This window comes from Oncorhynchus gorbuscha, unplaced genomic scaffold (genome assembly GCF_021184085.1).
Source record: "Oncorhynchus gorbuscha isolate QuinsamMale2020 ecotype Even-year unplaced genomic scaffold, OgorEven_v1.0 Un_scaffold_590, whole genome shotgun sequence".
NCBI lineage: Eukaryota > Metazoa > Chordata > Actinopteri > Salmoniformes > Salmonidae > Oncorhynchus > Oncorhynchus gorbuscha.
The window spans coordinates 388,058-400,557 of NW_025745426.1; the positions used below are offsets into that span (position 1 = coordinate 388,058).

The 12,500-nt window shown below is 44.6% G+C and overlaps 1 protein-coding gene across 1 annotated transcript in view; it reads left to right on the top strand.

Annotated features, from left to right (window-relative positions):
- The window catches only part of LOC124018916 (kalirin-like), a 74,316-nt gene that overhangs the window by 53,056 nt on the left and 8,760 nt on the right, over window positions 1-12,500 (top strand). The window lies entirely within an intron of this gene.

Here is a 12,500-nt window from a genome sequence, read left to right on the forward strand (position 1 = left end):
TTGATTCTTGAAAATGAAGTTATTGTAAATGTTGTTCATTCCAAGACAGCTAAACCCTTTGTCTTCAACTCAGGGCAGTGAGAGAAAAAGCTCATGAAAACAAAGGAACATGTTTAATTCACTCACAAACCTCATCTGAAAGTTTCAGTATTGATTATTTTAAACCCAAGAACATGTTTTAGAACAGTAATCTCCGTAAGAAATATGCTAACATGATTGCTACTGCTAGACATATAGCTAGCTAAGATGGTTGCCTAGCCTAAAACATCTTAAGAAGATTTGTAAGAAGATATTTAAGAAGTTTGTAAGAAAATCATTAAGATATTGTTGAGGAATTGCAAATCTTATGAACTTTTTTTTTCTTAAGAGGCTTCTTAAGTTTTTGCATAAGGAGTGTTTTGTGACTCCAGACAAAAGAGAGGGAAGGCAGGCAACAAGAGAATTGAAGAAAAGAGCAGAAACAGAAAGGAACTTTAGATGATGGTAATTCAGTCTGACGGGCGTTCACCCAAACAAACAGTCTTCAATCTTTAATATTTTACCTCTGCATTATAAATACAGTTTAGTGTAGTCCCTGAAACTCACTTATGGGACTCCTCTCTGTGTGTGTGTGTGTGTGTGTGTGTGTGTGTGTGTGTGTGTGTGTGTGTGTGTGTGTGTGTGTGTGTGTGTGTGTGTGTGTGTGTGTGTGTGTGTGTGTGTGTGTGTGTGTGTGTGTGTGTGTGTGTGTGAAGAAACTTACAAGCTGGGTAACTATCGTACCAGTTTTAATCTCCAGTTTGTTGTGGCAGGTCAGAATAAAGGATTCCTGCCTGACCTGAGAACAGGCACACAGACACACACATACAGTACACACACACACACAAACGCACACACACACACAAGGGTAAAGGTAAAGCCACAGGTGGCGTTCAGAGGTTTATACATTGACCTGACTGTCAAACATTGACGCTAAAGTTAAAACCCAACACACACATCCTGTGTGTGTGTGTGTGTGTGTGTGTGTGTGTGTGTGTGTGTGTGTGTGTGTGTGTGTGTGTGTGTGTGTGTGTGTGTGTGTGTGTGTGTGTGTGTGTGTGTGTGTGTGTGTGTGTGTGTGTGTGTGTGTGTGTGTGTGTGTGTGTGTGTGTACATGTACATGTGTACGGCATGGGAAACAATACTAGTAGAAGCACAGCAGGTGAAAACTGCAGTGTCCTACTTTAGAGTGTAACACACATTAACAACATGATCACACAGACACACATTCACACACAATTTCTCTCGATCATTTCACTTAATTCACTAGTTATCTAACTTAATCCCGCCTCTTTCCTTAGAACTGTTCAGCTCTAACTCCGCCTTTTTAAACAGTTTAGATCTCAGAGTTGAGTTGAGTTTCAGTCTGGAGTTAGGAGAGGAACCTCTATCTCTCCTCTCTGTCTGTCTCTCTGTCTGGGTAATGTGGTAGGGGGAGGCATGCGCAGGGGGAGAGGCTGTTGCTCTTGCTCCAGGGTTTGGAGTTGGATCCTGGGAGAGATTGATGAGACAGGTGGGTGACTCTGTGTGTGTGTGTGTGTGTGTGTGTGTGTGTGTGTGTGTGTGTGTGTGTGTGTGTGTGTGTGTGTGTGTGTGTGTGTGTGTGTGTGTGTGTGTGTGTGTGTGTGTGTGTGTGTGTGTGTGTGTGTGTGTGTGTGTGTGTGTGTGTGTGTGTGTGTGTGTGTGTGTGGTAGTATAGCTGACTTTGCTTGGATTTGATCCTGTGCTGTGTGTTGTTGTAGTTGTTAGATAGAGGGAGAGAGAGATAGAGAGGGAGAGAGAGAGAGAGCGAGAGAGAGAGAGAGAGAGAGGTAGAGATAGAAAGACACACAGAGAGGGAGGGAGAGAGGTAGAGAGAGGTAGAGATAGAAAGACACAGAGAGGGAGGGAGAGAGGTAGAGGTAGAGATAGAAAGACACAGAGAGGTAGAGAAAGAGGTAGAGATAGAAAGACAGAGAGGTAGAGATAGAAAGACAGAGAGGTAGAGAAAGAGGTAGAGATAGAAAGACACAGAGAGGTAGAGAAAGAGGTAGAGATAGAAAGACAGAGAGGTAGAGAAAGAGGTAGAGAGAGGGATTGTAGGAGCAACATGGACACATAAGCTGATGTTTTGCCAGGCTAGGAGAATGTATTAATAATTATGATCTCCTAACATATCCCATTTACAACACACATACACACACAGATTTAGTGGCCATACCTGAAATTCCTTCACTCCATCTCTCTGCCTCTGTCTGTGTCCATGTCTGTTTGGCTACAAGACTAGTTATTCAGGTTATACTAGTTAGTCCAGTTTTGCTCACTCAATTCTGCTGAAATTGTTCCAGATACGTTCACCCACCCACCCGGAAACACACACACACTTATCCTTGGGCTTTGTGTGTTTGTTGTTTCTGTGTATGCGGTTGGGTCAGTCATACAGAAACCAAGAGTTCCTGTGGTCTGGGGTTTGTTGTCTCAGAGGAAGTTTACCTGAGAAAGGGAACTGCCATCCCCCAAAGCCTGCACTTTCCTCCCTCTCTCCTTTCCTCCTCCCTCCTTCTCTCTCTCTCCTCCTCCTCCCTCCTCCTCCCATTTTCTCCCTCTCTCCTTTCCTCCTCCCTCCTTCTCTCTCACTCTCTCTCCCACCTTTTCTCCCTCTTGAAGTTTTTGACAACCCAGCATGCTGTACTTCCCTCACTACCGCTCTCTCTCTCCCTCCACCCTCCCTTCTTCCCACCCTTTCTCTTCCCCCCTACAGTCCTATCGAACAACAACACACTTACAATACTTTGAGAGATATTCCTTTCAAAACCTATATCTTTAGGAGGGATTTGGGGGTATACTACATTCCAAAATCATGGGCATTAATATGGAGTTGGTCCCCAGCTTGCTGCCATACCAGCCTCCACTCTTCTGGGAAGGCTTTCCACTAGATGTTAGAACATTGCTGTGGGGACTTGCTTCCATTCAGCCACAAGAGCATTAGTGAGGTTGGGCACTGATGTTGGGCGATTAGGCCTGGCTTGCAGTCGGTGTTCCAATTCTTCCCAAAGGTGTTCGATGGGGTTGAGGTCAGGGCTCTGTACAGGCCAGTCAAATTCTTCCACATGGATCTCGGAAAAAAACATTTCGCTTTGTGCATGGGGGCATTGTCATGCTGAAACAGGAGAGCGCCGTCCCCAAACTGTTGCCACAAAGTTGGAAGCAAAGAGTCGTCTAGAATGTCATTATATGCTGTAGCGTTATTTCCCTTCACTGGAACTAAGGCGCCTAACCCAAACCATTCCTCCTCCACCAAACTTTACAGTTGGCAATGTGCATTCAGGCAGGTGGCGTTCTCCTGGCATCCGCCAAACCCAGATTCGTCTTTCAGACTGCCAGATGGTGAAGCGTGATTCATCACTCTAGAGAACACGTTTCCACTGCTCCAGAGCCCAATGGCAGTGAGCTTTACACCACTCCAGACGACGCTTTGCGCAGGGTGATCTTAGGCTTATGTGCGGCTGCTCAGCCATGAAAACCCATTTCCTAAAGCCACCGACGAACAGTTCTTGTGCTGACGTTGCTTCCAGAGGCAGATTGGAACTCGGTAGTGAGTGTTGTGACCGAGGACAGACGATTTATACGCGCTACGTGCTTCACCACTTGGCAGTCCCGTTCTGTGAGTTGGTGTGGCCTAGCACTTCGCTGCTGAGCCATTGTTGCTGCTAGACATTTCCACTTCACAATAACTTGTTGGATAGGTGGCATCCTATGACTGTGCCACGTTGACAGTCATTGAGCTCTTCATTAAGGCCATTCTACTGCCGATGTTTGTCTATGTAGATTGCATGGCTGTGTGTTCAATTTTATACACCCGTCAGCAACCGGTGTGGCTGAAACAGCCAAATCCACTCATTTAAACTAAAGTTTGTATATACAGTGTTTTCAGAAAGTATTCAGACCTCTTCACTTTTTCAACATTTTGTTACGTTACAGCCTTGTTCTAAAATGAATTACATCGTTTTTCCACCTAGTCAATCTACACACAATACCCCATAATGACAAAGCAAAAACAGGTTTGTAGATTTTTTCAAATTTATAATATATATTTTTTTGAAATATCAAATTTACATAAGTATTAAGACCCAGTACTTAAGACCCAGTACTGTTCTACTCAGTAGTTTGTTGAAGCACCTTTGGCAGTGATTACAGCCTTGAGTCTTCTTGGGTATGACGCTACAAGCTTGGCACACCTGTATTTGGGGAGTTTGTCCCATTCTTCTCTGCAGATCCTCTCAAGCTCTGTCAGGTTGGATGGGGAGTGTCCACAGCTATGTTCAGGTCTTTACAGAGATGTTCGATTGGGTTCAAGTTCAGGCTCTGGCTGGGCCACTCAATAACATTCAGAGACTTGGTCCCGAAGCCACTCCTGTGTTGTCTTGGCTGTGTACTTAGGGTCATTGTCCTGTTGGAAGGTGAACCTTCTCCCCAGTCTGAGGTCCTGAGCGCTTTGGAGCAAGAACCTCTCTAATACTTTGCTCTGTTCATCTTTCCCGATCCTGACTAGTCTCCTAGTCCCTGATGCTGAAAAACATCCCCACAGTATGACGTTGCCACCACATGCCAAGTGATGAGTGGTGCCTGGTTTCCTCCAGATGTGACACTTGGCATTCAGGCCAAATCTTGGTTTCATCAGACCAGCGAATCTGTTTCTCAAGGTCTGAGGGTCCTTTAGGTGCCTTTTGGTAAACTCCAAGTGGGTTGTCAGGTGCATTTTACTGAGGAGTTGCTTCCATCTGACCACCAGCGAATCTGTTTCTCAAGGTCTGAGGGTCCTTTAGGTGCCTTTTGGTAAACTCCAAGTGGGTTGTCAGGTGCATTTTACTGAGGAGTTGCTTCCATCTGACCACTCAAGGCCTGATTGGTGGAGTGCTGCAGAGATGGTTGTCCTTCTGGAAGGTTCTCCCATCTCCACAGAGGAACTCTGGAACTCTGCCAGAGAGACCGTCGGGTTCTTGGTCACCTCCGTGACCGAGGCCCTTCTCCCCTGATCGCTCAGTTTGGCCGGGTGGCCAGCTCTAGGAAGCGTCTTGGCTGTTCTAAACTTTTTCCATTTAATAATGAAATTTAGATTTAAACCCGTCTGTCAAGATGGCCTGTCTGTCGCTAAGATAATTCTGTAACCATAAACAGGCTGTATATCCCAGGCCTATTCTTGATAACTTCAGCAAAACAGAATGATCAACAGTTTCAAACACCTTTTATGGGTCAATAAAGAAGGACGCACAGATCTTTTTAGCATCCAATGACAAGATCATTAACAACTAGCGTGGCTGCTGTGGTAGTACTATCCCCAGGCCTAAACCCCGATTGGTTTATATTAAGAATACAATTATCAGATTAAAAGGAACAAAGTTGTGCATTAACCAAGGATTCAAGAATCTTAGCTAAACAAGGTAGTCTTGAAATGGGGCGATAGTTGTCCAGATCCTTGGTATCCCCACCCTTATGGGGCGATAGTTGTCCTGATCCTTGGTATCCCCACCCTTATGGGGCGATAGATGTCCAGATCCTTTGTATCCCCACCCTTATGGGGCGATAGTTGTCCAGATCCTTTGTATCCCCACCCTTATGGGGCGATAGTTGTCCAGATCCTTTGTATACCCACCCTTATGGGGTGATAGTTGTCCAGATCCTTTGTATACCCACCCTTATGGGGCGATAGTTGTCCAGATCCTTGGTATCCCACCCTTATGGGGCGATAGTTGTCCAGATCCTTGGTATCCCCACCCTTATGGGGCGATAGTTGTCCAGATCCTTGGTATCCCCACCCTTATGGGGCGATAGTTGTCCAGATCCTTGGTATCCCCACCCTTATGGGGCGATAGTTGTCCAGATCCTTGGTATCCCCACCCTTATGGGGCGATAGTTGTCCAGATCCTTGGTATCCCCACCCTTATGGGGCGATAGTTGTCCAGATCCTTTGTATCCCCACCCTTATGGGGCGATAGTTGTCCAGATCCTTGGTATCCCACCCTTATGGGGCGATAGTTGTCCAGATCCTTGGTATCCCCACCCTTATGGGGCGATAGTTGTCCAGATCCTTTGTATCCCCACCCTTATGGGGCAATAGTTGTCCAGATCCTTTGTATCCCAACCCTTATGGGGCGATAGTTGTCCAGATCCTTGGTATCCCCACCCTTATGGGGCGATAGTTGTCCAGATCCTTGGTATCCCCACCCTTATGGGGCGATAGTTGTCCAGATCCTTTGTATCCCCACCCTTATGGGGCGATAGTTGTCCAGATCCTTGGTATCCCCACCCTTATGGGACGATAGTTGTCCAGATCCTTGGTATCCCCACCCTTATGGGGCGATAGTTGTCCAGATCCTTTGTATCCCCACCCTTTTGGGGCGATAGTTGTCCAGATCCTTTGTATCCCCACCCTTATGGGGCGATAGTTGTCCAGATCCTTGGTATCCCCACCCTTATGGGGCGATAGTTGTCCAGATCCTTTGTATCCCTACCCAAATGATAGTTGTCCAGATCCTTGGTATCCCCACCCTTATGGTGGTGATAGTTGTCCAGATCCTTGGTATCCCCAATTTATGGGGCAGATAGTTGTCCAGATCCTTGGTATCCCCACTCCCTTATGGGGCGATAGTTGTCCAGATCCTTGGTATCCCCCACCCTTAAGGGGCGATAGTTGTCCAGATCCTTGGTATCCCCACCCTTATGGGGCGATAGTTGTCCAGATCCAATTTTGTATCCCCACCCTATGGGGCGATGAAGTTGTCCAGATCCTTGGTGATCCCACCCTTATGGGGCAGATAGTTGTCCAGATCCTTGGTATCCCCACCCTTATGGGGCGATAGTTGTCCAGATCCTTTGTATCCCCACCCTTATGGGGCAATAGTTGTCCAGATCCTTTGTATCCCAACCCTTATGGGGCGATAGTTGTCCAGATCCTTGTTATCCCCACCCTTATGGGGCGATAGTTGTCCAGATCCTTGGTATCCCCACCCTTATGGGGCGATAGTTGTCCAGATCCTTTGTATCCCCACCCTTATGGGGCGATAGTTGTCCAGATCCTTGGTATCCCCACCCTTATGGGACGATAGTTGTCCAGATCCTTGGTATCCCCACCCTTATGGGGTGATGGTTGTCCAGATCCTTTGTATCCCCACCCTTTTGGGGCGATAGTTGTCCAGATCCTTTGTATCCCCACCCTTATGGGGCGATAGTTGTCCAGATCCTTTGTATCCCCACCCTTATGGGGCGATAGTTGTCCAGATGTCTTGGTATCCCCACCCTTATGGGGCGATAGTTGTCCAGATCCTTTGTATCCCTACCCTTTGGGGCGATAGTTGTCCAGATCCTTGGTATCCCCACCCTTATGGGGCGATAGTTGTCCAGATCCTTGGTATCCCCACCCTTATGGGGCGATAGTTGTCCAGATCCTTGGTATCCCCACCCTTATGGGGCGATAGTTGTCCAGATCCTTGGTATCCCCACCCTTATGGGGCGATAGTTGTCCAGATCCTTGGTATCCCCACCCTTATGGGGCGATAGTTGTCCAGATCCTTGGTATCCCCACCCTTATGGGGCGATAGTTGTCCAGATCCTTGTATCCCCACCCTTAATGGGGCGATAGTTGTCCAGATCCTTGGTATCCCCACCCTTATGGGGCGATAGTTGTCCAGATCCTTTGTATCCCCACCCTTATGGGGCGATAGTTGTCCAGATCCTTGGTATCCCCACCCTTATGCAGTGGCAGCACATATGCAGATCTACATGCTTTTGGAATACTTCCTGATAACAATGTTCATTCAAATGTGCGCTACCTAGGCAGCAATAAAGGAAGCTGCACACTTAAGCAGACCAGGCTCCAAATGATCAGCCCTTGTGGATTTTTTTATTGTCTAATGTTAGCGAATCGTCCAGGACCTCTTTATCAGTGAATTTCTGAAAAGAAAACTCCTGACCAGCATTTTCAGTATCATACAATAGTTTTTCACCATCAACATCCAAACGACTCTTTTCAAGAGATGGCTTTGAAATACATTCAAAGATATAGCCCGCTGATATACAATGGTGATTAAATACATTAATGATATCAATTTTGTCAGTAGCAGGGCCAGAATCTAAATGAATTTCATGGGGGAGAGAAGAGGTGTAAGGGAGTGTGTAACTGGTGGCAGGGAAGTCAGACGCAAGAGGGCAAAACTGGGTAATCAACGGAGCAGTTTTATTCATAAAACCACAGGAAACCAGAACAACAAACAAATGGGTACAAAACCCGTCGCGCACCAGAGAAAACGTGCACATGCACTTACAATAAACAATCCCACACAAAGACATGGAGAGAACAGAGGGTTAAATATACAACAAGTAATTGAGGGAATTGAAACCAGGTGTGAGGAAAAACAAGACTGTCACGTTCAGACCTTAGTTCCTTTGTTTTGTCTTTGTTTTAGTATGGTCAGGGCGTGAGTTGGGGTGGGCAGTCTATGTCCCTTTTTCTATAATTTGGGATTCTGTGTTTGGCCTGGTATGGTTCTCAATCAGAGGCAACTGTTTATCGTTGTCCCTGATTGAGAACCATACTTAGGTAGCCTGGTTTCACTTTTGAGTTGTGGGTGATTGTTTCCTGTGTCTGTGTTCCACACGGAACTGTTTCGGTTTGTTATTTCACTTTGTTATATTTGTATTTTGTCGTGTTCAGTTTGTTCTATTAAATATGGACATTTACCACGCTGCACATTGGACCTCCTCTTCTCCTTCATATGACGACCGTTACAAAGACAAAACACATGGAAAATGAAAAATGAAACGTGGATCGATGATGGCTAGAAGACTGGCGACGCCGAGCACCGCCCGAACAAGGAGAGGACCCGACTTCGGCGGATGTGGTGACAAGAGGAGACACAACCCTTCAGTGATTTAACAGCTTTCCAAAATGTAGCTGGGTTCCCTGTACATTCAGATAGTGTATCAACATAATAATCTGATTTAGCTTTTTAACTAGTTTTACACACAGATTTCTCAATTGCCTGAAAGACTGCCAGTCTGGGCGAGTCTGTGAATCTAGCTTTGGCTCAGGCAGCACCTCTGTTGTGTATGACTTCAGATAGCTCTGGACTAAACCAACCTATTTTTAATTCTCCGTTTTTTAAAGGGGGCATGTTGTGGTTCAGAGCCAACTCTGGGTCAGGTATAGATGCAACATGTTCATTGAAATGTTTAAAATCCCTCTTGTTGATAAAACGAGGTTTGGATCGAGGCATCGGTATATCCCTGACACATACAATGGGACAGTGGTCACTAATATTCAAAGCAAACAATCCACTCCCAGCATATTTCTCTGGAGTATTTGTAAATATGAGGTTAATCAAAGTCAATTTCGTAGGGTCCTTTAAGTTTGGACGTGAAGGCTTTGTAATCAGCTGGGTCAAATTTAGATTAGTACAAAAATATTTTAAATAGTCAGCATCCTGCGTTCCCCATGTAAGATTAAAATCTCTGGAAATGAACACCTCTGGGATAGTAAAAATGGCAAATAAATCAGTGAGTTAATTTAGTACACATTTCTTGGCGGAGGGTGGACGATAAATTCCTATAACTGTTATTTTTGAGTTTGAACCCAACTGAAGACTTAAAGCCAACAATTCAAATAGTTTAGGATGGGAGGTAGCCTTTAACAGAGACACAGAAATAATAGTATTTGTGTAAATAGCAACATCACCCACTTTGTCTTTCCTATCAGCGTTAAACAAATTGTAACCATCCATAGCAACCTCAGAGTCCAGGGTTTTATCAGTTAAAACCTCTTAGGGATCCCTTAAAGCTGCAATCCCGTTAGCGGGATAGATTTGACAACATCCGGTGTTATTGCAGAGAGCCAAATTCAAACTACAGAAATATAAATATTCAACATTCACGAAAATATAAGTGTAATACATCAAAATAAAGCTTAACTTCCTATTAATCCAGCTGCTGTGTCAGATTTCTAAAAGGCTTTACGGCGAAAGCACACCATTTGATTATCTGAGGACAGTGCCTTGCATACAAAAACATGAAAATCATTTTTCAACCAGGCAGGTGCGACACAAGTCAGAAATAACGATATAATAAATGCCTTACCTTTGACGATCTTCATCTTTTTGCAATCCCAAATGTCTCAGTGACACAATGAATGGTCGTTTTGTTTGATAAATTCCTTCTTTATATCCCCAAAATGTCAATTTATTTGGTGGGTTTGATTCAGAAATACACCGGTTCCAACTGGCCCAACATGACTACAAAGTATCTAATAAGTTACCTGTTAACTTGGTCCAAACATTTCAAACAATGTTTCTAATCCAACCTCAGGTACCCTAAAATGTAAATAATCAATCAAATTTAAGACGGGATTAACAGTTTCCAATAACGAAGAAAAACAACACAGAGCGCGCTCTTGTTTACACGCACCAAAATACTAGAGACTTTCTGAGTGACACATGGAATGAATTAGCACTACTTCTTCATTTCTCAAAAGAAAAACATTGAACATTTCTAAAGACTGTTGTCATCTAGTGGAAGCCATAGGAACTGCAATCTGGGCCCTAATAAATCAGGTTTCCCATAGAAAAGCATTGGAAAACACAATGACTTCAAAAAAATTTCCCCCTGGATGGATTATGCTCGGGGTTTTGCCTGTCAAATCAGTTCTGTTATACTGGGCCAGAGTAACAGGCAGTTTACTTCGGGCACGCTTTTCATCCGGACGTGAAAATACTGCCCCCTATCCCGAAGAAGTTTTAACCAGGTTTCAGATAAAAAATGAAACATCAGGGTCTGCCTGAGAGGCCCAGATCATGACATTATCCATTTTAGGTAACAAACTATGAATGTTAAGCAGTAAAAATGTCAAACATTTTCTGCATTTAAAATCACAGAGTTTCAATAATAGTCAGATTACTTTGAGATTTCAGAACAACACTAGACTCAAAGATTGAATTATACCTATTAGGAAAATAAAACAAAGTAGGAATAGCAATGGCATTTCTCCGGTGAGCACCATTAGGCATGTCACCACTTTCAGATACATGTGGAAGTCTCACAGTGACCAAAAGAGATGGTGAAAACTGACTTACATACATGTAATGCTAATATTGTCTTCACATCAATTTAGTTCACCAAGAACCTTTCCAATGTTTGATGACAACAGCCAGGAGGGCATGACTTCTGATAAGTCCAATACCCTAGAGCCCACCGTAACCACAGTGAAGCAGAACCCGCCTTAGACCCTGGCGATGCCATCACAACGTTGGCCGATACGGAAGGAGCCTCCCACGCTCCATGAGAAGATGGTCCCGGGACAACAGGCTCCGGCGCAGTGAAGCTATTCGATGTCGGCAGCCCATTCAGGAATCCCGTCACTGCAGAGGGCTCAGAAAGTGGAGGACGCCGCTTTCGACTTCCGCAATGAACGGCGGCGTGTCTCCCTTCTTTGGGACCTTCAATGCTGCAGAAATGTTTTTGTACCCTTCCCCAGATCTGTGCCTCGACACCATCCCGTCTCAGAGCTCTATAGACATTTCCTTGCTCTGACATGCACTGTCAACTGTGGGACCTTATATAGATAGGTGTGTACCCTTCCCCAGATCTGTGCCTCGACACAATCCCGTCTCGGAGCTCTATAGACATTTCCTTGCTCTGACATGCACTGTCAACTGTGGGACCTTATATAGATAGGTGTGTACCCTTCCCCAGATCTGTGCCTGACACAATCCCGTCTCAGCTCTATAGACATTTCCTCGCTCTGACATGCACTGTCAACTGTGGGACCTTATATAGATAGGTGTGTACCCTTCCCCAGATCTGTGCCTCGACACAATCCCGTCTCGGAGCTCTATAGACATTTCCTTGCTCTGACATGCACTGTCAACTGTGGGATATTTATATAGATAGGTGTTTACCCTTCCCCAGATCTGTGCCTCGACACAATCCCGTCTCGGAGCTCTATAGACATTTCCTTGCTCTGACATGCACTGTCAACTGTGGGACCTTATATAGATAGGTGTGTGCTGACAAATGCTGTCCAATCAATTGAATTTCCCACTTTTGGACTACAATCAGGTTGTAGAAACATGATCAATGGAAACAGGATGCACCTGAGCTCAATTTCAAATCTCATAGCAAAGGGTCTGAATACTTACTGTTTTTATATTTATATAATATTTCTGTTTATTTTTTATTTTTAATACATTTGCAAAAATGTCAAAACCCTGTTTTTGCTTTGCCATTATGGGGTATTGTGTATAGATTGACGAGGGAAAAAATTATGTAATCCTTTTTAGAATAAGGCTGTAAAGTAAGAAAATGTGGAAAAAGTGAAGGGGTCTGAACACTTTCCGAATAGACTGTATAGTGTAGGTCTTCTCAATAATACACTGCATAGTGTAGGTCTTCTCAATAATACACTGTATAGTGTAGGTCTTCTGAATAATACACTGTATAGTGTAGGTCTTCTCAAG